This window comes from Canis aureus, chromosome 19, assembly GCF_053574225.1.
Source record: "Canis aureus isolate CA01 chromosome 19, VMU_Caureus_v.1.0, whole genome shotgun sequence".
Lineage (NCBI taxonomy): Eukaryota > Metazoa > Chordata > Mammalia > Carnivora > Canidae > Canis > Canis aureus.
In genome coordinates this window covers 22,206,611-22,233,001 of record NC_135629.1, presented here as the reverse complement: position 1 = coordinate 22,233,001, position 26,391 = coordinate 22,206,611, and the positions used below count along the sequence as shown (strand labels likewise).

General features: G+C 39.8%; 1 long non-coding RNA gene across 1 annotated transcript; it reads left to right on the top strand.

Annotated features, from left to right (window-relative positions):
• Positions 1–10,692: 10,692 nt before the first annotated feature.
• Positions 10,693–16,934, top strand: LOC144291206 (uncharacterized). The gene is made up of 3 exons (XR_013358531.1): positions 10,693–10,913; positions 11,298–11,482; positions 16,693–16,934. It is a non-coding gene; the product is annotated as an uncharacterized LOC144291206 (long non-coding RNA).
• Positions 16,935–26,391: the final 9,457 nt, after the last annotated feature.

Genomic DNA, 26,391 nt, shown 5'->3' with positions numbered 1-26,391 from the left:
GGTAAAATCATTACTTTCAAGTGTGCCCTATCCATGTTTCTTTTCCCATTCCATGACAGATATGTGCGAATTCTCCAAAATGTCCTACAAGAGCCCTCTTCTATGTATCCTAAGCCCTTTTGATGCCTTGGTATTCCCCCTAGGTTCCACCATAAGTCCCTACACCTCACCTCTTGGCAAACAACCTTCTGTGCAGACAGCCAGTAAAATTGCAAGTACAGCCTGGTTGGTCCACTTGAGCCACAAAAAACCCAAATGTTCTTGTTGTTGAGTATAGCAGTCTAGCCAGGTTCCCTACTGTTCTCTCTTTACCTTATTGTCTCTCCCATTTCATTTTCTCAAACTCAAAGGGCACAGAGACAGAGAAGAAAATGTACTATACAAGCAAATGTCAGCCAGGAAATAGATTCCCAGTCTTTCTTCCTGCAAATACTTACCATCTCTACAAGAAAGTGTCCTGAAGCCCTCACTCTTGGTTAGGAAAATGGAGCATTCCACTTTCATTTTCCACAAGGAGGAAAGGAGAAAAGGCACAACCCTGTTCTCAAAACCTTTAATCTGGGTGGGCAGCCTGGGTGGCTCAGTGGTTTAGCACCACTTTCAGCCCAAGGCATGACCCTGGAGACCTGGGATCGAGTCCCACATAAGCCTCCCTGCATGGAGCCTGCTTCTCCCTCTGCCTGTGTCTCTGCCTCTCTCTCTCTCTTTCTCCCTCATGAATGAATAAATAAAATTTTTAAAAAAACTAATCTTTCAGACTCTACATTTTATACAAACAGAAAATTTTATATTATGATATATGAAAAGGAATAAGAAAAAGTAACACCTAATCAAAAGAAAATATAACCAACAGAAGCAGATCAATAGATGACACATTCATTGAAATTAGCAAAGGCTCTAAATAACTTATGCATACATGAAATGGTTTATAGGAAAGGATGGGTATAATGAGAATATTTCTATCAGGAAAATGGAAACTTACCCAAAGAACCAAATGAAAATTCTAACACAAAAAAAAAAAAGAAGAAAAAAAGAATGATAATGCACTATTATTTCTGAAAGTTCATGGAAGAGGCTTAGTATGAAATTGAACACTGAAGGAGAATGGACTAATAAAGACAGGTAAATTGAAAGTATTCATACTGAAGACAAAGACAGGGAGAGGTTGAAAGAAATTAAATATATAGAGAGAGCATTGACTAACTATGGAAAAATGAACTAGTTGTATAATTGGAGTCCTGAAAGGGAATAAAGAGAAGACATGTTGTTGAATTTTTTCCAAGTGATGTGAAAAAATTCAACCCATAGATCCAAAAAAACTCAACAAACTCCTAGCCAGTATACATGCAAAAGAAATCACAGTTTAAAATAGATATTAGGTTAGATCTGATAGGTTTCTTCTCTGAAGCCCTTCTTCATGTCTTCAGCATATACATTACAAAATTTTAACAGGGGAATATAGTATACACATTTTGCAATTCCTTAAAAAAAGGAAATGCTTTTTTTTAAGAGGTTTTTTTTTTTTTTCCTCTGAGGCTACCATTCCCGGGTACTTATATTGTTAATTCCTGGGATGGTTGATAGGGAAAGATAAATAAACAGACCACAAATTGGAAGCTTCATTATAGTAATGTGGAGAATATGCTTTATAAACACAACAAATAGATCAAGCAGGGTTTTTTTAAGATTATTTTGGAGAGAGTGAGAGAGACAGTCATAGGGGTGAGGGAAGATGGAGAGGAACAAGGGAAGCAGACTCCCCACTGAGTGGGGACCCCAACGCAGGGCTTGAGCTCATGACCCTGAGATCACGACCAGAGCAGAAACCAAGAGTCGGACATTTAACCGACTAAGCCACTTAGGCTCCCCAGATCAAGCAGTTTTACGTAAGCTGAGAACAAATGTACAAGTGAACAAGATGATAGGAGTAAAATACCAAAAAGCTTCTAAGAAAATAAAAAATTCAGTGTGACAAAAGGTCAGGATGCTGCAAAGAATGGCTAAGAAAAGTATCATAGGCTAATTTGGGGATGGCTTTGTAAACCAAATGAAGGATTTTGAATTCTACCCATTTTTTTTCTTTTGCAAAAAAGTAGGATAGGGTAAACAGGGAAAAAAAAATAAGGGATGGTCAACTTTTTAAGAAAATTTAGTTTGCCAGTTATGTGGAGAACGAACTGGTATGAGGCCATTGGTAATGGATAACCAATTAGGAAGCTACTAAAATAATCTAAGAGAGTGGGAAGAAAAAACAGATGTAAAAGCTGTCTGTAGAATTTCTCTCAGTGGAAAGAACCTTCTAATGATGATTAATTTGATGTGTCAAATTGACTGGACCAAAATGTGCCGAGATATTTGTTCAAACATTATTCTGGGTATATCTGTGCCGGTGTTTCTGGATGAGATTAACATTTAAATCAGTAGACTGAGTAAAGCAGATTGCCCTTCCTCATGAGAGTGGCCCTCATTCAATCAGTCAAAAGTCTACATGGAGTAAAAAGACTGACCTTCACACAAATAAAAGGGAATTCCTCCTGCCTGACTGCCTGCCTGAACTCGGACTCCAAGTCTTTTCCTGCCTTCAGATTCAGTTTACAACATTGACTCTAATTGGGTCTTGAGCCTGCTGGGGTTTTGGGGGTTTGTTTTTTGTTTTGTTTTGTTTTTTAGATTTTATTTATTTATTCATGAGAGACACAGAGGAAGAGACACTGGCAGAGGAAGAAGCAGGCTTTCTACAAGGAGCCCGATGTGGGACTCCATCCTGGATCCCAGGATCATGCCCTGCACTAAAGCCAGATGCTCCACTGCTGAGCCACCCAGGCATCCTTAGCCTACTGGCTTTTAAACTGGAGCTTACCCCATTGGCTCTCCTGGTTCTCAAGCCCTAGACTCAGATTGGAACTACACATCAGCAGTCAGGGTCTCCAAGGTGCCAACTGAAGATCTTGGGATTTCTCAGCCTCCATGATTGCTTGAGCCAATTCCTTAGAATAAATCTCTTTCTGTAAGTATGTACGTTCTACTGGCTCTGCTTGTCTGGCAAACCCTGACTAATATATACTTGTGTTGAGCTTCTGGCCACTTTTGTTTGGAGAAGATATCTCTGAACACATGGCTGGAAGAGTAAGGCTTAGCTACAACTCAATTTGCCTAACTTACCAACCAACCAACAGAAATTTGGGGTTGACAATGAGAATGACTGCGAGAGGTAGGAGTAGAACAAAGCAGAGAGGGAGGAAAGACCTATAACATGATGGCTCTTTTTATTTTAATCAATTCACAAGTCATGATGTGGAATAAACCATGGGCCCCGATGCCAATTCAAAACTGCTGAGGATCCAAGGTCCACAGGATGCTGGAAAAGCAGCTTCCTGCACAAAATAAGCCTACAGCCAAAGTAGTATCTCTTGGGAAAACCCAAATGTCATTTGGAGAGAAAAGGAGGATTTTTTAAAGAGAGTTAGTAGCATTTGGTTAGGTCTCACAGGAATGTCCCAACTCAGCCCTCATTATTCATCCCTTCACCCCAGAGTTCAATTGTAACCCGCAAAAAGTTATGTTCAAGTCCTAATCCCTTGTACCTAGAATATGACCTTAGTTAAAAATAAGGTCTTTGAAGATGTAATAAAGTTAAGATGGAGTCATACTGGATTAGGTTGGTGTCCTTTACAAGCAGAGACACAGAGACACACACAGACACACACACAGGGGGAGCACCATATGAAGAGAGAGGCAGAGACTGGACCGAAGCAGCTGCAAAGCAAGCTGTGCCAATGATTGCCAGCACCCACCAGAACCTGGAAATGGTAAGGAAGGATTCTTCCTCAGAGCCCTCAGAGGGATCATGGCTCTGAGATGCCTTGATTTTGGATTTCTAGTCTCCAGACCAGAGCTGTGACAATAAATTCCTGGTGTTTTAAGCTACCACACAAACTGGGTGGAAACTAGTACAGAAGTATGAGTCTCTGAACCATATAAAATTGTTCTTTTCCTAAATATAGATGAATGTCAAGCCATTTCCTATAATTTAGTCTATTAGCACTTTTTAGAGGATGAACTATGCTAGAGACATGGCAATTCACATTTCCAAGGTCACTTAGGTAGAAATAGGCAGAGCCAGAATTGGGACTCAAAATCTAGCTCGAGAGCTCATAGTTGGATCATTTTGACACAGTCATTAGAACTCCAGAGTGTAAGTGAGTGATAAGTCTGGAAGGATTGGTTTTACTTTTTATGTTTGGTTTTGCTGTGCTTCTTTTTCTTGTACTATCATCACTGAGGAGCAGGGACCTATTTTCATCTAGATCTGATGAAACAGATGTTGATGAACATTGGAGAGAAATGGGAAGATGTTGTGATAGACTTGGCCTCCATGTCTACGGCATTACAGCTATTTTGAATCTGGTTCTGGTTTTATTCTACAGAGCCTTGTGGCAAGCCCTTTGGCTGAGTGCATTTGACAGTGAGACTATGCATTTCTCCAGGTGCCACATGGACTATAAATATCTGTTTCTTGGTTCAGATCCTTGGAGGGGCTTTATGTGGGGAAAAATACATATGTAGTATAGTCTCTGCACATCATCCACACACTGATGCAGCAAACTCTGAAGCAGGCCAATCATTAAGTTTTTCACAAAAAAACACCACCTCATTAATTCATATGTGGCCTCACTTGGCCTCCTCTGTCTCCCAGAACAACCAGAAGTTCTACCTGTTAGTTATGCAGGTTTCTTCAGAGAACCCCTGTGTACTCGCTTGAATTTTTTGAGGTCAGTCAAAATTGACACTTATGGGAAGGTGATCTCATGCAAAATCTTTTTTCATGTTGGTTGCGCCTCTTCTTGCTGACCTTCCAAGACTTTTGTTACCAGTCTCAGGGGTTTCTAAACTTCCTGAGGTGGAGAATATTTTAACAATCATTTTGACTCCCCAGAAAAATGCACACAGGGTAAAACATTGCTTATGAGTTCATGGATTTGATTAATCTTCTGAAATCCATCTTGGACCACTTACCTTTAAAAGGGATTCTTCTCTTGAGCTTCAGGACCTAAATAAGTAAAAACAGTGTGATGATATGATGTGAAAAGTCGGGCTAGAAATTTTTTCACTTGCAAGTGAAAAAACCCACCCTTAACAAGCTTAAATGCTAGAACAAAACAAACTAGAACAACATGGTGGCAAAAGTACTGGAAGAGATAATGGTTCACATAAATCTAGGGGTAGCACTGGCGTGGCTTGATATAGGTTGCACATGATTTGACCAAGTTCCGCCTGTTGTTTCTGCTTCCTCTGGATTGACCCTTTGCTGAAAAAATGTAGTCCAAGATGTCTGTCAGCAACTGTTGGGGCTATTTTCTTAATAGAAAATAGCCATCCAAAAGAAAAGAAAATATTTCTTCTTTTAATTATTGATTAAGCATCCTTGGTGTCAGGGATTCAACCATCTTGGTTAAGGTGTTCACTTGTAAACCAGTCACTACAGCCAGGAAGGGTGGGCTCACTTTGGCTTTCTCATTCCAGAACTTGGAGTGAAATCAACTTTCCCAGGTTTAAATGGGCAAGGAGAACTTAAATAGAAGTAGTTCCTAGAAGGCCAAAAACAGCAAATGTCTACCACAAGGATACAAATCAGGGTTGATATCTGAAATTTATACACGAGTCATGGTTGAAAAATAACTCATTGGTTCCCGGATGTGGATGACCATGATCAAATCATGTCCCTGAGTCCCAACAACATGTACCACAGTGAGCCAGTATCAGTTGGTCACTGGTGAGGAGTCTGTACCCTTCCCTTCCACCAGTATGTTTTAAAAAGATCCCACTGAAGTCATTTATATATTTCAGAGTACTTAATGTGGCCCAATGGGCCTGCAGCAAAAGATGCATTTTGAATTATCTAATGAGTAAATGGGGCATTTAGTTAGACACAGTCTAATTACTTTAGGTCTTTGTAAAATATTAATTTAAGGCAACTGCAACATTAAGGAGTAAGTTTGCCAAGTGGTGCTCAGTGATTTAGCTTTGCGACTGCCATTAATATCAATAGAAGTCTCGCTGCTCGCTTGCCACCCATTGCTTTGGAAATGTACCCTAAGGTATAGAAATCAGCTACTGTGAAATTTTTTTTCAATTAATGTTCCAGGAGGAAGTGTGGCATTTAGTTTTTGTATACAACTGTATCACCTTTGCTGATGGGCCATGGTCTCATGGGGGCTGATTGAAGTCCATAATCTCAGGTTCACCTTCCATGCTCTGCCGTATTGCTGTTGCTGAATGCCTGGTGGCAATGAAATCCCCAATTCAAGGATACACCTGTAAGAATAAAACTGATTTTTTTCGACATGTGAACATGATTTGCTTTGGAATTAAAATACCTTTTGGAGAAGATACATTGTGAAGATACCACTCCAGATTCGTCTGCGTGTTTTCCTAAAGATGACAGGTAGTAAGTGTAAACCACGTGACATGAACCCTGAATGACTCTGAATTGCCACTTACAGAAGAGTACATCTGAACCCTGGAGTTACCTTACTCTGGGCTGTCTTGTGTAGGACAACCCCCTAGCTTTTGACTTGGCTGGTTTGGTGCCGATGGACGGGAATGAACTGGTAGTTTTGTGGGCCATTCCGAAGCATCTGACTCTGTCTAGAGTGCCCTCTCAAACACCCATCAGTGGCTTACTTGCCTGACACTGCTTTATTAGCCTCATGAATGAGTCCTCCAAACCTGTTGAGGAAGCTCTTCTGGGAAATAAGTACTCATCCTTTGCTCCTGACCCTTACACCATCTCAGCGCCCAACTCTAGAGAGGAGCGGCATCCATGATGTCATGGTGTGCAATGAGCAGCTGTTGGGACGGGAAGGGGTATGGAAGTGTTGTAAAGTTGAGCTGGGCTATGCTGGTTCCCTGGGAGAATCGCTGATAGGGAAGTAGCTGCAGAGCAAGCAGCTTAGTTCATAGAAAGCCAAACCCCTCAGAAAATGCAGAAGCTTTCCTGCTAGGCTTTGCAGTAAAAGTCTTCCCAAACCATTGCACCGATTCTTTCGCATGGAAACCACACGTATCGTGTAAGAGAACATGGAGCAAACGCATAATTTTGGAAACCATCCAGGACCATCCATTATCATTCATGAATTTATTTATAGCCATGCCACATACCTTCATGTCTAACTTTATTCAATTCCTTCACTTACAAAGTCCCTGGTATCATTAGTGTCTGGATCCCTTTGCAAATTGCAAGAGCTAATTTAATTTGGGGGCGGGGAGGCTAAGTCTCTATGCTCCCTTTCAACTCCAACAAATATTTCATTGTTTGTAATGCCTCTTAATACGCTAAACAATATTTATGCCGCACTCTACAACATTTTATAACTTTCTTCTAATTGCCTTAGCAGTCTTTAAAACCAGAGCTTAGCACTTCGATAATAAGCGTATTAATTTGTCTAACGTTTAAGTTCTTACAAAGGAAGAGACAAGCATTAATTTTGTTTAGTTAAAACAAGCTTTGCTTTTGAACAGCAGGTGGTAATTGAAACAAAACAAGGACTCATTAGAGGAGCGTCTGGTGGCTCATGATACAAACAGAGCACACTAGAAAACCCAAACACAAGAGCCCTGAAATAAAGTGGTCATCATCTAATTAACAGAACATGTTTTAATTACCGAGTAAACCATGCAGCGCCGTGTGTCAATTTAACTGATGTGCTAAGTGCCAGTTTACAATATCAGAAACAGACAAATAATTGGAATCTAATTACATGCAGGTCTATTGCACACCAGCGCCTCCAGCCCATCTTAATAAACAAGTTTTTACATCAAACCATGAATAGCAAATACAGCCGTGCTGTTAATTGCTACATTGTGATATTGGGACTTTGCCAGCTCTGACTATTAAAATAAGCTCTTGTGTGGATTGCAGTTTCTCTGCTACGCTTTAATTAGAATCAAATGAGAGGCAGAGATCGGGCTGTATTACTGCAATTCAATATATGTAAATAAGATAACTGGCTAATCTTTTTATTTTATTTCTGAGCCTCCATGCAATAGGCGGTTTAGTTATGGTAATAGGTTATCACTTTGCAAATGAAGTAGACTTGCTCTGTGAGATGAATCAAGAAACATGTAATCTTTGCTAGAGAGTCTAAATATTCCCCATCATCGCACATGGGATCTGGAGAACTTTCTTGCCCAAGATATATGATGCTATATTTTTAATGCCCATATTGGCCTAGTTTTTCAGCGATAGCTTTTGATGTTGTATTTCACTTGTCTAAATAAACGCGTGATCCATAACTTGCTATTTACAATGCTCAGACAGATATTTCAAGATAAACTCTTTTAATGGAGAATCATTTGTTTGAGTACTTGAAAGGTTGCAGGGAAGGTCTACATAAATACTGTATAATGCAAATTTTAAATTAAGACCGAGGCACAGATAATGCTCATATTTCATACTGTATATAAATGTGCTGCTTGTCAGAGAGCTAATCAAGGATTCAGAAATACTGAGTATGAAAATGACATCTATGGTAGGGACGCTGATGGGCCATTTTTCTGTATTTTCCAAATAGGGAAGAAGATGGTATAGCTATTGTTGAAAAATTACCAAGTAATGATCTCCTGGGAAGATCTCCTTATGTTTCATTAGAATTGTAATTAGAAGTGGCCGTGACCTTGGGAAACCTGCTTCAGGAGCAAGCTCTCCTCTCTTTTGTTTAAGAAAAACCTCTAAGTTTCCCTTACTCATGGGCCCGAGGCAATGTTAACTGAACTCCACAGAAAGAACATAATAAAGCATTTAAAATGCACTTCTCTGCTGCAATAAACCGAAATAAGCAAATACAGAATGGATTATCATCCACTTAATTTTAGTTGTAGTTTGTCATTGTGAATTAAAACCATCCAGAGCCTTCTTTCTTGGAGGTATTTTGTGCCGTTTCCTAGATTGAGCCAGTCCTTGGAAATACCTTCTGATGAAGATGGGGGGTGCTTTATTAAGTACCCAGGACTTCTAAGACAACCCTAAGCCATTTTCAACTTCTGCCTTGAAGTACGCAAGCCAAGCCACTCATTGGCTTGAGCTAAAGTCAGCCTAAAACAATGCTCTGCAAACTTGGCGCGGGTCCTTGCCTATTTAAATTTCCATCACACCATTGTTGAAGGCTCATGCCTTTCACATGGTTCGCCTGGTGGACGTGTTCCAACTCCCAGAAGGGAGCAAGTGCACCACACAAAATACTGGAAGAGCCCACATGTTTCCAACACCTCATCGGATACTTTAGTGCAGGGGTAAAAACATTCCTGGTACTCATGTTGTTGGCCAAATCACAAAGGATTTCAGGCTGGTACCTCATCCATCTCAGTTCATAAATGAAATGGAGCCTCCTGGTCAATTGTCACAAAAACAAAAAACAACTCCACGTATCCCCTAGTTTTCTCTAGTCCTCTGTACCTTCTGCAAAACTATGCCAACCCTGCTAACAATATATAATCAAAATGTTTAAAATGCAGAGTAAATGTGTATTAAAAAAAACGTACGGGGGCTGGAAAAGGAATGTAATAAGGTTAAATTTTACAAGCATAATTCCATATGTTGAAAGCATCTTGTAGTTATGTCAAATACAGATGAAGCTATAAATTACCCCAGAATCAAAAGTGTCAAGTTTCAGGCTAATGCTGAATATATATATATATATATATATATATATATATATATATACACACACACAGCTTCAGAATTCTTATTAAAATATGAAAACATGCTAAACATAGAAAAGCTAACAACTGTACCAAAAGTAAGACAAAGTGTTACTAATGTCTGCCAACTGGTATTACTCACCAGAGCAATCAATCACATATGAGCAAACCTCTATGGCAGGCAACCAGGAAAGCTGAAACCCACCTCTCCCCCTATGGTTGTCTTATTTGTGGTTACTTTTGCAAGGATTCCACTTTATTCCATTTGCTTGCTGTTAACCCTGAGAGGGCATGGTTAGCAAGGGGAAAACGTTTATTCAATTATAATGTCTTTATTTCTACTTAAAACACATACGAAACTGTCAGCAATAGACAAATTAGTACTTTGGACTGAAGCATGTGCTTAGTTTATTCTATATTTGAATTCTAATAAATTATGTCCACGTTATTACAAAAATTATAACTGACATGCTGTCAGTGCAGTACATGTATATGCCTAGCAATATACATAATGCTTTGAAAGCTGTCACATTCAGTCCTGTTGTAAACATCACCCTCATTTGCTAAACAGTGTTGTTATGGCTTTGGTGGGCTATAATTTTGCCCCCACATATGAGTCCATGATTCTGAATATGTCTCAACTCTACAGAAAAATAGTGTCTACCCTAAGAGTTGTAATGACCTATCACAAGCTTCCATGGAGCATATGGAAGTGGTTTCTTTCTAAACCACCCTATACCAACTAATAATATGGGCTTATCTGGTGAACTAAAAATTGGTAAACACTTTCCAACCTAAGTGATGGCAATGTTTCCGGCAGACACCTTTAAACGGGTCTCCTTCAATATTTGGAGAAATAGTATCTGCTTTTGCTAATTTGGATGTAAGTGGTGGCCCTTCCCTAAAAGTTGAAATAACTATCACAAAGGTAAAAAATGTGACTTCACAAAGACAGTGACAAAACAGCATGTATTCACTGGGAGAAATGTTTTTGGTATTCATGCATTTCTTTCCCTTGTAGCTCATGAGTGCCAGCTGTGTGCCCAACACCATGCTATGCTGGTGGCCAAGGCCCTGCCTGCATAGAGAATATCATCTGGGGAGAATTCAGACATCAAGAACCAAGTGTGAGGATTATGACCAAACGAGCAGCACTGGGTCCAGGCCCACGGTGCTAGAAGCCAATATTCAGTTTTCAGCAGAGAAACAATTGGGTAAGAGAGCATTTTGCTGGCCTCCAAAGCCTAATAAACATGAATTAGTCACGCTTAGGCCAGAGACCATGTATGTTTTTCTTAGAGCTCATGGTTGCAAGCAACAGAAACCAGTTCTGCTCATCGAAGTAAAAGGGAGTTTATCAGAAAGAAATTTGAGGTGCAGATGCACAGAATTAATGGGCAGTCAGAGAACTTGGCTTTGAAATGGACGGGAAGAGAAGGCTGGACAACAGGAACTAGGGTTTAATAGTAGAAATGGCCATGGTGAGCTGGCTGCTGACTTCTGATCAGTCTTTTCATCTTCATGTTATCTCCTCAAGATCCAAAGTTCTGGGAAACCATTCGCAATTGGTTAAGCTTAGTTCTTATACCTCCTCCTAGGCTGTCTCCAGGTCAGAAGAAGGTGAAGGTGATCCCTGACTTGCTTGCAGTGTGGGATCATCACATGAAACGGCCCTTTCACCAAGAGTATGTGTAAGAGGGAAGAGCTCATTTCACCTCCCCCTCTCAAAATGGCAGTACATCGAAAGAGCGGGAATGGACGTGAGGCTACAAATGACCACAAGGTACACTCAGCCACTTCTTGTTTATTTGTTCAGAACCTTGAAGGAAATGTCCGTCCTTTGAATTGATCAAATACTAGTAGTATTCTTATGCTACTTAATACTTATCGTATTAATAATATTATATTATCAATATGATCAATAAGTATCAATATACTTATAGTTATATTGATCTCCATGACCAACTAATTTTGGATCAATATAGGTGGTGAAAATGGCTCTATCACACTTTAAAGGGGGGAGTTTCTGAAAGTACGGGTTTTAAATGCTTTAATTGGTCATGATATTTAGGCAAAAATATCCTTAATATAAATTTCTAAATTTATGAATTCATAAGCAAAGTGCAGTATAGGGATAAGAAAATTATAGCATTTGATGTCAGAAAATCTGCCAACTGAGAATCTTAATAAGTTCTTAGTAACTGTTGTTTCATTTGCATGGAAGTCACACAGACCAAAGGACATATATGTAAGTCCTTAAAAAGAATTGTTCTAAATTCAATGTGGAATCCTTGATTAGATCCTGGAACAGAAAAAAAAAAAAAAAAAATATATATATATATATATATATATATATATATATATATATATTCCAAATGAAGTCTGTACTTTAATTTAATAATATTATTCCAAAGTTATTTTCTTAATTTGATAAACGTTCTATGGTTGTATACAATGTTGCCATGAGGGGAAGATGGCTAAAGAATAAATAGGAGCTCTGTAACCTTTCCTTGCAACACCTTTGTAAGTCTAAAATAATTTCAAGATAAAAAGGATTTTTTTCTTAATTGCCAAATTCCATGCACATAGTAGGTATTCAATGAATGGCAGTTACATCCTACTCATCTCCCTCTCTTGATCTTGAAATATTTATGTTGATTAGTTTCCTGGGACAATTTCCTATTGTTCCTTCTTTAATTAATCTCTCCCTAGGTGCCAAGAACAAAAAAGGAGAGGGAGAAAAGAAAAACCTCAGTCTAATTTTGCTCTGCTTTGTTATGAGATGAACTTATTCTTTAGGAAATGTCTAGACATCTGTCATCCCAGGGCATCCTAATATTGGCACCACAGAAATACAGTGTTAATGATGACAACGTATTTACTTAATGAGCTCTATTAGGTAGCTAGTTACTCCTTCTTTTGCTTTTACTTCTAAACAAAACTAACACTGTCACACATCTCGAGAATGCTATAGTTCATCTCTAACGGATGGAATTTTGTTCTTATTTTGTTAAATGTTACATTTACATAATTGTGTATGTCATTGATGTTTATGAGGATACACCAAAAAGTAAAAGTTATTCTACCTAAAGAATAGAGAATTATTAGCCTAAATCCGATATAGGTTTCCCTCACAGTGATAACTCACATTATCCAAAATCAGGAACCAAATAGATGTTAGGTAATGAGGGCGAGTTTTCTTATTCTGCTCTAAGATTAGTCACTTATTCTTCGCACAGAAGTTACACTGGTGTCAGGGATGATTTTTTTTTTTTTTCTGTTAAATCACAGAGCATGTAGCTTTAGAAATTTCTGACAGTAGGCCAGTAACATTGCTTATGGTTGTTTTCATTTTTTGCAGTTAGCTGCCCTTAAAGTTTTATGTCTTGGTTATGTTATTCAATTCTAGTTAAAACCACAAAGCGACTCATGAAATAGCACCTGGTGATTGAAGAGTTAACGATGGAACTTACTGTTGTCGAAATATTCTTATCTCTAGACACAAAGATATTTATATGAAAACTGCATTCTTTGTGACAAACCAGAATCTTATTTTGCTGTGGCCAAATGTAATGGACATCTGTTGTTTTTGCCTGCCCAGCACATATTCCTCCCTTTACTATTAGCAGAGGCTGCATTTTGGGGGAGGTCCCACCCCTCTAATCCCCTTAGTGCATATGGTTTTGGGAGGACTCTCACCCTCGCCCACACTTGAAGGGTGGACCCGTGACTCAGACCAGGCCAGACATCAGAGTCTTTCCTCTTGGCCACAGAGACTGGCTCAAACTGAGTGTGTGATCCCAGCCAGACCAAAGAGATGCAATTCAAAGAATCATACTAGAATGGCTGCAAGAAAGAAGTTCTTTTTCCTGGAAATGAATCCAAGAGGATGTCAACCTGGAGCTACTGGAGGTAGCCTTGTGAAAAGCCTTGTGGAGGAAAAAAAAAAAAAAAAAGCCTTGTGGAGGAACAGTGGAGACCAACTCTAGTGGCATCATTTGAACAATACCTGGATCCAGCCATCCTGAAGAGAAGATAATTTTTCCATTATTCAGGAAATCACCCTTTGTTTTTCCCCTTAAACTAATCTGAATTAAGTTTATGGGTCAATGTCTCTTGCAACAAACATAATTCTACCTAATTCATGAAATGTTTAAGCATATTCTTCTTCCTTAATGAATCTAACTCAGGTGAAGCTTGGATCTCCATTCATTTAATTAATAGGTATTGAGCACATATGGTACACATGAATGAAATGGGTTAAAAGATTTTAATAAGATGTAACCTCAATTGAAAATGTGCAGAAAATTTTGTAGAAATTGGTTGACTTTTTAGGGAGAGAAAAAGAGAAAGTCTAAAATTTCTGTTGTCTTTTCTGTAAATGGAACATTATACTTTTTTTCTCATGGGAGGTAGTTGAGAGAATCCCTATAACACACTATTTAGGAGCATGGGTTTGGGCATCCAATGACCTGGTTTAAAGTCTGGTTTTGTCTCTTACTCACTCTATGACCTACAAATTACTTAGCTTCTCTTAGTATTGGTTTTCCTGTCTGCAAAGTTAGCACAATTGTACAATTCTTCAAAGACAGAGAAAATACATCCAAATTATATATTATGTCTGGTGCATAGCATTAAATGGTATTTAAAAATAATTACATAATATGTGATTCAATATAGTTTTTCGCCAATTTTAGAATCTTTCGTTTGGTATCCAACAAGAAAAAGATTAGTTTAATTTACATCTCCAGCCCATATTTTATTTCTGTGCATCAGATTCCATGCAGATACACAAGTGCATACTGGTTATGGCCACTTGAGTTTTTCGCAGGCACATGAAATCTACCATGCTCAAAACCACGTTCAGTATTTCTCCCTTCCTCTCAGTTCACATCTCTTTCTGCAATCTCAATTTCAGTAAAGGCACCATCATACACCCAGAGTCCTGCTCACTCCCACATCAAATCAGTGACCAAATTAGCCTGGAAGCCTTCCAACGGTCTCTCTGCCTCTTTCCATTTACCCGACATGAGCTGCTTTCCACATAGTAGTCAAAGTGATCTTCTAAATTAACACACTTCCTGAAAACTAACCATGGTTTCTCACTGCTCTTAGGATGAAGGTCAGCTCCTTAGCATGGAGGACCACCTTCCCTCGTGGTCTAACATCTCCACCACTCTCCACTCTTAACCCTTCCCAGCCACAGACACCTCACCATTCCATAGTCGAGCCCCAGAAACTCCTCTCATCTCTCCCATGCATGCTCTAATTTACCTTATGGATTTGTACATATGATTTCTCTTGTCTGAAACAGTATTGACTTTCCTCTCCTTTTATACCTTCCATGGGGATACCTTTACTTTTATGTCCCAACCTACCTGTTACTTCTTCCAAAGGTCCCAGCCTTCCTCCACTCATGACTGCATTGGGGGAATAAAGTGGCACCTGCACTCTTCTATCACAACAGCTGCCATCCATTATACTTTACTTCTATATGGATATATAGGTATAGATATGGTGTGGATAAATGACCAAATTCATTGTCTATCCCACTTCCAGGTGTTCTTCACCTGACTTGACTAACCTCCAAGTGATCCATTAATAGAAATTTGGGGGTGGGGGGGCAAGTGTTTTATGGACTTAGTTGGGAAAAAAATTACATTTTTTTTGCTAACCTCAAACTGAAATTCATCATTTCCTTCCTTTATGAATGGAGGCAACAAAACACAGTAGTGGCAGCAGCTGCGACTTTGTCAACAATAGAGCATAGATATTTCATAACACATTACAGTTATTACTAATCTCTTAAAATATTTATGCTCATCACTATTATAGTAGTCATAAGACATGCCTCAAGAATTTATTTAATACATTAATAAAGAAACACATATATTATTATATCAAAAATTTTAAATTATTTAGACAATTTCATTATCATTGATTTTCTTTATAACCCTATGTATTTAATGCATTTAAAACTAATATCCTGAGAAGAGGTTCGTAGGCTTCACTAAACCTCAAAAGGGCTCTATGGCATAGAAGAGGTGAGAACTCTTGTACCTGATTGAAAGCTCTGCAAGGCCCAACCCCATTTAGCTAAATCCCCACCATATCACCAGGGCCCTGCACAAAGCCTGGTAAACAGCAGGTACACAGTAAATAAGTACTGAACTGAATTGAAATGAAAGCTGAATCAGTTTTAATCTCATGTTATTTGGAAGTCCACTCGCCATGAATCTGGATAGTTCTCTCGTCCCTGGAGGACAAGGTGGACCCTCTGGTAGCGGATGGCTTATGTCCCATTCAGAGATGTGTCAGGTGACACCCTACAGTTGCGTGGCATGAGCTCTTGCTGAGAATATGGCATTACAGTTTACAAAGACATAATGGAGCCAATTCCTTCCCTATGTAAAAAGTAGCTGGCACAATTGACCTTGAATGATGTTGAGACAGGTGAATAACTGTGTGATCTATTTTATAAAGTCCTATTTTAAATTTGACAATGGAGCCAGTTTTTCAACTGGACAACTCTCATGCCAACATCTGCTCCAAGCTTTGTTCTTTTATGCATAGTGGGCAGCTTGTGCAACAAAGGATCTTGTCAGCCAGTGGTTGTGCTCTGGGGCCAGTTGACTGCCACTCTTCTCAATTATCCAGACTAGGTATCGAGGCAGCAGAAATGCTCCTTGATCAAGTCACTCCAAGCACATTTCAATTGACAGTGTTGACTTTGGGGTGGGCTCCACAATTCTGTTCCTGCAAAAGTATTTAAAGAGGTGATGCAGATCAAAGACTTCTAAAATCTATCAAATATATATCAAAAGACCTCTAAGAGCTCTTTCTTGAAGTAAAATTAGACTCATGAGTCTATCCATTCAACATGGTTTTAAAAATTACTGGGTGTCAGGAATAGTTGTTTTTGAGGTGAATCAGTGAGTATATCATTGCCAAGAAGAATTACAACAAATCTTTCTGTCTGGTGTGAACTTTTAGGTCTGAACCAAACCAGTAGGAGCAGTGAGGACTGGCAGAGAGATCTACTTCACCTTCTATTTGGTACCCCTTTGAGTCCCCAGAGCCACCAAAAATGACTCTCACTCCAAAGAGGAAGAAGAGCAATCCAGAGATGGTGTTTTTAAGAGCGTCAACTGTGGAAGACCTGGGCCCTACCTTAGACCCCCTGAATCTATGGGAGTGGAGCTGCAAATCCTTTGAATGCATACTAATTTTGAGAACTATTGTTCTGGATGTTTTAAGGAAGTGAGGAGGAAGTCATCTCATTTAGTGAGATGGTCTCCAACATCTCAAAAACCTACTCCCCAGATGGCTGACATCTCCAGGTGGAGGGTCATAAAGCAGAAGCAAGAGTATGTAGCTGGGAAACTCATTATTCCCCCACTCACCCAGGGAAGTTGTCTTCAACTTTCACCCACAGTGGTGAATAGGTCCATGGAGTTTGTCATCTCCAACAGGTTGGTAGGAACTGTTAGAAGTGCTGTTTGAAGTGCTGTTTGAAGTTGTAGATTCTGAGTCCACTGTTTAACTCAATAAGAAAGAGATTTCTAACCAATTATCAGTGTCAGCCATTGACTCTCCATGGGGGCATACCCTTTATACTCTTGCTACCCATCACTGCCTTGCTTCAGCCTCCATTGTTTTCAGGAAGGAAGGAAAGGCATGCCTGCAAATGTCTAACTCAGCTCCAACTCTGAAGAGGATGTAGGGTTGGATAGGAAGTAAGCAGCTTTTAAGATTATACCATTGTGAGTTTGCCTGCTTTGTGGGGTCTGTCTACTTTTGCATCTCTCCCCTATGGGACAGATCATTGAAAAGTGTAGTCCAAGAAGGGAAAATAAAAGCAGAATTTTTTTGAAGTAAAGCAAGATAGATGTACAATCTGCTATGACCTGTCTCTCTTTTATAAGTTGAGTGTCAATGGAAAGCAGTTATACCCTTACTGCTCTCAATAAAAACACTACTTACTTTAGTGGTGAGTTCTTTTATGTAGCCAGGGTCTGCATTTTTTTATAGAAGACCCCCTTAATCAGGAATATTTGTGTCCTAAGGCAGTAGAAAACAAAACTGGTAACTGGAATCATTCACTGTTAGGGAAAATTTGTGTGAAACACTTTGTTGGCTATTGCTTTGCTTTGTTTCTATATTCTTTGACTGAAGCAAAGTTCCAGTAACCTTTGCAGGAATTGCTCAGTTTTTTTAAAGATTTTATTTATCTGTTCATGTGAGACACAGAGAAGCAGAGACATAGAAGGAGAAGCAGGCTCCCTGTGGGAAGCCCAATGCAGGACTCAATCCCAGGACCTTGGGATCACAACTCGAGCCAAAGGGAGATGCTCAACCACTGAGCCACCCAGGTGTCCCTGCTCAATGTTTTTAATGAACTCTTAGATACAAGCTTATCCCTAATGTTCAAGGATATAGATAGCAAATACCCATGCACTGAACACCTGTTTTTAGAAACAGTTCCACTCTGAAGCCCCAGAGTGCCCCTACCTGACTGGATGCTCCCATGGCCCTACACTAATCCTTCCAGAGACAACCACTATTTAGCTACCTTGAGATGTTCTAATTACCTAAGGAATGCAATAATTATAACTCCTTACTAGGCACACTCTTGAAGCATTCTCATTGAAAATACTCTGGACTGGCAGGCCGTGATTGAACTCCCACTTGTTCTCATTTATGTTCTTCTCAAATGGCTAAAATAGAAAAGGCTCTGGGTATTACAGTAAACCATCTTTCATTATTGGGTGAATGGAGGAAGAGGTTCTTGACACTAAGTTTCCAAATATGACCAGAAAGTTTAGGAAGCCCATTCATGGTAGGACTTTTCTGGAAGGGAGTACTTTTCAGAAACAGAGATAGATGGATATATATAGTACAATAAGTTAAATCCAAGTTTCCTGGAAATTGTCTGAAGAGAGGATTTCAGTCTCACCCTATTGAGCTTTGTTTTTTTGTTGTTTTGTTTTGTTTCGTTTTTTTAAGACCAATGCTAGGGTCCCATTTCAGACCTTCTGAATATGAATGTTTAGAGATGGGGTCTAGGTAGGTATATTGTATATGTTTATGTGTTTATTTCTACACATATACACACAGGGTGAATCAGATGTGTGATCTTGGTTAAGGATCACTATTCTAAAAGAAGCCTTAGATTTCTCCCATCTGGAATTACTTGGCTATTTCAGCCTTTACCCAGACACCATGGAGAACAGTGAAAGAAAGCAAGCTCTGTTCCTGCCCTCAGGAAAGTTACAGTGAAATAGAGGAGCAGTGTTTGCAAATGAGCTGAAAGCTGAAGATCCATCTGAGTGCTTCAGGGTAGTGTGTAAGTAACAGAGAGGTCCACCAAGTGTAGCTGAAAAATGTGTTAGCAAATCTGCAAGCAGGCAGCCTGGGATTGTCATTGCTGTGCAACAGTATAGGTCAGGCCCAGGCTCTTCCAAACCATCCTTAGGAAGTTAGCATTTGTCCTCATGCTCAATGCTTCATGTTGTCAATATGTCTGCTCCTTCTCCAGAAATCATATCCATGTTTCTGGCACAAAGGAGAGAGGGGACAAAGGGTATTTGGCTAAAATTTTGAAAAGATATACCAGTCAAGTCTGGTTTTTTAAAATTAGGAAAACAGTACCTTTCTGGAATCCCTACCCAACAGATTTCCATTTACAGCTCTTTAGCCAGGACTGTGTCTCAAAGAAAACCTAGCTGCAAGGGAAGCTGGGAAGCTGGGGTGTTTTTCCCAAGCACACAGTAATGCCAAATAAAATCAAGAAAAGGAGAATAATACTTGGATAGGCAAATGAAGCAAGTCTCACATCTCCTTTCATGGAAGGAAGCATGGACCATGAGCGTGAGGGCCTTGTCCTGGAAAAACTAAGCATACTTCAGTTTTTCGGGAGCTCACAACCTATCACTCTTCCTTGCCCATTTGACTTATTATTTGGATTAACGCTGTTGGTAATAGCCATCTCTCAATGATATATTGATTTCCTAACTTTCAGAAGGCACTCTTTTCAGGTGCGTCTTTTGACACACACATACATTAACAGCAATGACTGTATCCTCAACAGATGCCTGGTCTGTATTAAGTAATATTTTTACCCTGGTCGACATGGACATTAACCATTATTTCTACATACATTTGCCTCATTTAAGAAATGTTATTTGGTTAGCAGGCTCTACTGTTTTTAAAAAAACAACTATCAAGTGATGGTGCTTGTAACTGACTATGAAATTTATGTCTGGTACAATCCAATTTTGGAGGAGGATAGATTAAGGGGAGGGGTGGGGATTAAAATGCTCTCAGGTATTATATTAACTCTGATTTTGTCCACATCCAAACTATGAAAAATATATTACTGTGTATTCCTCCTACATTTATTACATTTTGTTAAATGTAATCATAAGCCTATTCTAAAATTGCCTTCCTCCTATAACCAAATTTCCTGGGTTTAATTGCTTCTTAAGGACCAGTTAATTTGGGTTTTTCTTTTGCCCTATCAACATGCTGTCCCTCACTTCCTCCAGAGATTAATTTTAAATTCTGGAGAAATTTTTGGTTTCACCACTGTGCAAAGCTATCATTCTGAATGAACTGGGCTGGAACCACTCAGGATCCCAAACCCCCTTAAAGCTGGTAAGAGAAGTGAACGTTGAACATCAGAAATGTGATCGCTGAGTATGCTCGCCCATGTCCCATAACTAAAGCTGCCTGCCGGAGTTACATGAAATTAGGTTTTGTTATTGGCATTCAACATGAGCTATTATGTTTTTCTAATAATAACTTCAATAATAATATAACCTTTGTTTAACATGGGCACCTGGTGAGCTAAATGAGACCCCAGTTGTTAGTGAAATACCTACCTCAGTATAGGAGTTAAAAGTTAATAAATTTATAATATGAGTAAAGAAAATAATGCCTCACTTCCCTCCAAGGAATTCAAAGCACTGTGTGGGTACCATTTCATTAATCTCCGTATAAATCTTAGGTGCATAGTAGAAAAAAAAGATTGCAACTTTAGAAGAACTTGACCATGGAGTTACAGTCCTCTGACTCCAAAATAAATCCCAAATCCATCCACTTCTCCTCCATCTGTGTGCTGTCCATATGGTCCAAGCTGCTGTCACCTTGCCTAACTTACCAGGTCATCAACAAATCTTCCTAAGCCCATTCTTACCTCTCTCCAGGCAATCAGTGGCAGAGCAATCAGAATGTATATTTTTTCTTTGAAACCAAATGATGCCACTCCTAAATGTCAATCACTTCAGTGGATCCCCTCCACTCTGCTTTCTTTTCCTCCAACAAGCCAAGTATTTGCCGATCTCACAGTCTTTTTACTTGCTGACCCCACTCTCTACCACACCAGGTTTTGCAATGGCTGTTCCATTCTTCCTTCTCCTGGTCTTCTTAGTCATCTTATAAAAGGGACCTTAAAGCTCCTACTTAAAGGAGCTCCCTCCTCCATGTCGCTCTCTATCTCACAGTATTTATTCCCTTGACAGCTTTTACTCACACTGCATTTATCTTTTTATTTGCCTGTGTGTTCATTGTTTGATGATCCTTCCTTTCACATCACCCGCACCTTGACTGGAAGCTCCTGAGAGCAGGCGCTACCTGCAATATTCTGCTGGGGCTTCTCCAGGGCTTAGCATGATGTCTGGAGCACAGTGTGTTCATACATATTTTTTAAATGAATGAGTGAATGTTGAGGTAGTTGTTGTCTGTACCCTGAAGAACTCCTCTAACTGTTCTGTTTTTCATCATCGCAACTAAGTTCAGAAGAGGTGCGTGTGTTTGTGCACAAGCATAGATATACATTGGCTTAATCCGTGTTTTCCACCCAAGCTATCTGCTGAAGTCAATGGGGCCAAGTTCTCTCTCTCTGCCACAACACCCATATCCAATCTCTGTCCCTATAAAGAGGCTCATTGTCATCATTCGAGGCTCTTATTCCCTCCAGGCAAAACCTTGGTGCACAGTGAATTGACCTATAATAAAGAAATTCCTTCTTTGAATCCAGGAGCTAAACTACTATGGATTGGACTTACCTAGGGTAAGAGGTGTGAGTCGTTAAAAGAAAAAATTCAGGGGACGGTATCCAAAAACAAGCAGGTAGAAATAAAATTCCATCTGCAAAAGTCATTAATGCCATAGATCCGGTTACATTAACGAATTTCATCTAAGGTCCCTTTTGACCATTGTGAATTTATCAAATTCCTGATGATACATCATAAATCTAATTGTGTCTTTAGAGACGTTTTTTTCCAAACCAAATTTCTTCCAAGTGTTTGGGTATGAATCAAGCTTTGACTTTAATTCACTGGTAAGAATTAGCCTCCTTAATAAACTTAGAATCTGAGGCCACTGCAACGTCACCACACTCAGACTCTCAGCTGCTAATCAGATTCTCACTTCCTTCACAGAAGGCCACAAATGCTTTGAAGCTGAGGGAATCAGGATCATTTCTGGGAGTGAGTAACCTCCATGGGAGTATACTCTTCATTAGACTTTCATATGAGCCATTTCCAGTCTTATTCATTGGTGAGAGAGGCCCAATGTGCTGAACAGTGTTTGGCCCTGCTGCAGTGGGCAATGGGCAACGATGGGGCCAGGGCAGCAGAAGCCCCCCAGAGCCATGCCAGCCCCCATCGCCAGCTTGTCATGATTCACTGCTTCATCCCTTTTTTTGAACCAGGAAATAGACTTAGACGTATCTGTTGTATATGTCAAGGCCCCTCATTTGTCAAAGTATTAGTGGTCCAGTGTCAACATAAATATATCTGTCCATAAATCTTGACAGGTATAATGATTTGTTGCATTTGAAAGGCATGACTCAAACATTAGACCCCTTTTTGATTCCTAACATGATTATCTTTAAAGCCAGGCATTTCAGATGCCTTCTGAATTGACTTCTGTCAAGTGATTGAGTAGCTCCCGCTGACTTATCTACTCTTATGAAGTTAATACCATCATGGCCCCTGCTGTCACCTGCCTGGAAGGCCACCTGGACGGTGGCAGAAAATATGTGCTTGATGTGCTCATTATTCTTTGTGGAAATGCCTTAGTTCTCAGGCTTTTGTTTTATTTTTGAGTAGGACACTCTTGTCATTTGTTTGTTAGCAGGGAAATGGGTTTGGCACATTGGTCAAATGAAGGATTTCCTAGCACTCAGATAGCCAGGAAACTCATAAAACTAAAACATGAAAGTAGTCCTCTGCTGTGAGATAGCAGATAGCTTTATATTCACTGCAGTGAATCTGCAAGCCCAAAAGGAAGGAAATGTCATCTGGTGGTTAGACAGAAAGGCCCCTTTTTTGTACGATAGTTAGCATTTATTGAGTGTTTATTGCTTGCCAAACCCGACACTAAGAGCTTCCCGTGCTGTATCTCTTGTTGTCTCCCCCAAACCTAAGAGATACTGTCAAACTCAGCCCAGGAGCAGTCCCGTAACTTGCCTGAGGCCGACAGCTGGTAAGGGGTGGAGCAGATATTTGACACCAGCTGTCTGACTCAACAGCAGTCTCATTTGCAACCCTAAACTCTTAACCAAGCTGCAACCTCCATGCCTTTGGTTCACTTTCTAAGGCACAGAGGCTCGCTTAGTACTTAGTACGTTAATGTACACTGCTCTGCGATGGGCACAGTGATGCTGGGAAAGCTTGCTAAGATCACAGGTGTGTGCTAGCAGGTGTCTGACTTGCGTCCGAACCTTGATTTTTGCCATTTAGGCTGTAGTTTGGAAATTGTCCTTCTTCTGGTTCAATTACATTGTAGTAAACTTTCAAAAACTGGCAGGTTAGAAATAGGTAATTAAAAAAAAAAAACTACCACTATTATGATCATTTTTTTAAATACTGAATCCCTTGATTCGTAGTTCAGTTTTTTTTTTTTTAATTCTAACTCTGTTTGCAATCCATTCTCTCATCTTTCTTGGTTTTCTTCCTTCCCTTTCTTTTTTATTCTTATTTATGAAATCACTAATATTGAAAAATCTACTCTGTTGATCCCTTTAGGGAACGCTTTCATCTAAAGCAGAGGTCTTCCTGTTTTTCTGTGATTCCTGTGAACCCTACCTCTGTTGTTTGTTTAGGACACACCAAACCAAAATTGTTGTTAAGGAAAAATGAATTCAGTGCTAACTCTGCCGCAATAATTCCTTTAGAATACTCACTTAGAGGCACATCTTCCTACTTGAATTTGATATACCCTCATTAAATACCTTCTATGAAGACTCAGGGAAAACAAAAAATACTCGAATCTGATCTGAATCTGCACAAAACCAGGGCGGGGGGTGTATGGATGTATACATGCTTGCGTACACGCAGGGAAGAATTTCTTACACCTTAAGTCAACAGTTATAAAGCAATGTATAAATTGCATAGAGATGCTAATAGGTTTTAGGTTAGGAAAAAGTATTGATCATATATAGGAGGGCTTTGTAAAAGAAGCATGATAATTGTGATTATTGAATATAGTGACTCAGTCATAGGTAGAAACCCTTCCAATTGGCATTGAGGAAGAGAAGCACGCAGGCAGGGTGAATGCATGGGCAAAGTGAGATGGATGTAAATGGGCTCCCTGGATAGGAAGGATGGGTGGTATGTGTCCCATGGAGGAATGCCGACTAACTCTGGTAGTGTTAGGCACTCTGGGTCAGGAGCCACATTTGTTTCTGGAACAGAGGTGTGGCTTGAATAAGCGGGTACTTTAAGCATATTAACTTGTCATCCATGTGAAGGATGATTTGAAATAGAGAAGAGGGTAGGAAGATAGGACACTGCTCCTGATCTTTGAAAGGCCAATGCCTCTCTGGTCCTCCAGGTCCCCTTTAAGTGTCTCTTTGTCAATGAGGGTTTCTTTGCCCTATACATGCTCATCATTCATGTTCTATCACATCCCCCAGGGAAGACAATTTCTCTACTCTCAACAATGCAAAAAAGAATAAGGCCTTTTGTCCCCCTGAACTGAGCAGTCCCTCCCACAAACAACAAAGTTGCATCAGGTATGAATTTTTTTTTATTTAGGTTTACTGTCACTTCCTGCCACCTTTCATCCCAAATGTGGTGGAAGATGAAGGCCCACAGGCCAGGAAGTGGTAAAAGTCATAGAGATTTCCACTCCAGGTAGGTTATTAAGAAGTGGTACCCAAACCTTTACTTGCACCTGAAAGATTTGTGACAACACAGATTAACGGACACCACTCCCAGAGTTTCTGATTCAATAAGTCTGGGATGTGGCCCAAGGATTTGTGTTTCTAACAGGCTTCCAGGTGAGGCTGATACGGTTAGGCTGGCACCTACACCTTGAGTGCCAGTGACAGGCAGCCAACTGAAGGTGGAGGAGAGAGAGGGGAGTATGCCCAGGCTGACTCCAAGTCACCACAGAGCCTCCTATCCGTCAGAGCGGGAACTGCTCAGAAACAAGGCTCTGGCCACTGGAACTCCAGCAGGAACTGGTTGGTGCATGACCCCATCACCACAGGCTGTCCCAGCAGAGGGCTGGCGGGTCCTTCTTCACAGGGTTGGACACGAGGATATCTCCCAGCATTATCAGCTGATCACGCACATACAAAAACCTACTGAACTTAAAATACAAATGGCATTGGCTGCACTAGCCCATTACCCTGTAACCACTCTATATCATCTAATTTTCAATTTTAAAATATAAATATGTATTTTAAAATCTAAATATAGTTTGTATTTATAAAACATAAACTATAATTTAATATAGTTTCATTTCAACTCACACATCTCCGATACCATCGTTCATGGATTCCAAGTCACATGTTTTTTTCATATTTTACTCTCTCTGAAATCCAGATGCTTCTTTTAATCACTATCCACAGGTCCTTTGTACTGACAAAGGATGTATGAGAAGAAGCAGAGAAATGGACAAAGAGAGAGGAAGGGACATATGGAGCATCTGGACACAGGAGACTAGCAAATGCACCAATTAGAAAGAGAAGGAGAGAAAGGAAGGAGAGACTAGGAGAAGTGATGGAAACGAGGCAGGAAATAGAATGCCAAGCATGAGAACTTCTTTCCAGAGTTACCCAGAGTCCTGGAGTTTCTCTCTGTATGTTGCCATAGATCATGGCCACTTTTCTCTGTGTGTGAAAGAAAAATGTACGGGGCTCCTGGGTGGCTCAGTCAGTTAAACGTCTGCCTTCTCAGGTCATGATCCCGGGGTCTTGGGATGAAGCTTCGCATGGGGCTCCCTGCTCAGTGGGGAGCCTGCTACTCCCCCTCTCTCTGTCCACTCCCACCCCACCCCCCCATCCTACTCTCTCTCTCTCAAATAAATAAAATCTTTTTTAAAAATCTATCTAAATGTATCTGAAAGAGTTCTTTCAACAAGTATAAAATAGAAGTTCTATGTGATGAGAAAGCCTTGTGTTATATTTTAATTAAAGCATGTCTTTCTTCCTTAGTAGTACATAGAGTAATGGTGCTTCTTATAAGTGTACAGTCAATGAAACAGAGTGATCTAGGCAATAGTATGATGGTAAAAGAAAGAAATGCTCATCATAAGGTTGACTTTTCTTTGGAAATTTTCCAGGTGGCCATTTCCAGCCTATGCTATGTAGTACTTAGCATGACGTGTATCTGCTCTTTCAATAACATTGCTATTGTTTCCCTGCCCATCTTTTTCTTCTAAACAGGGGTTAGCATT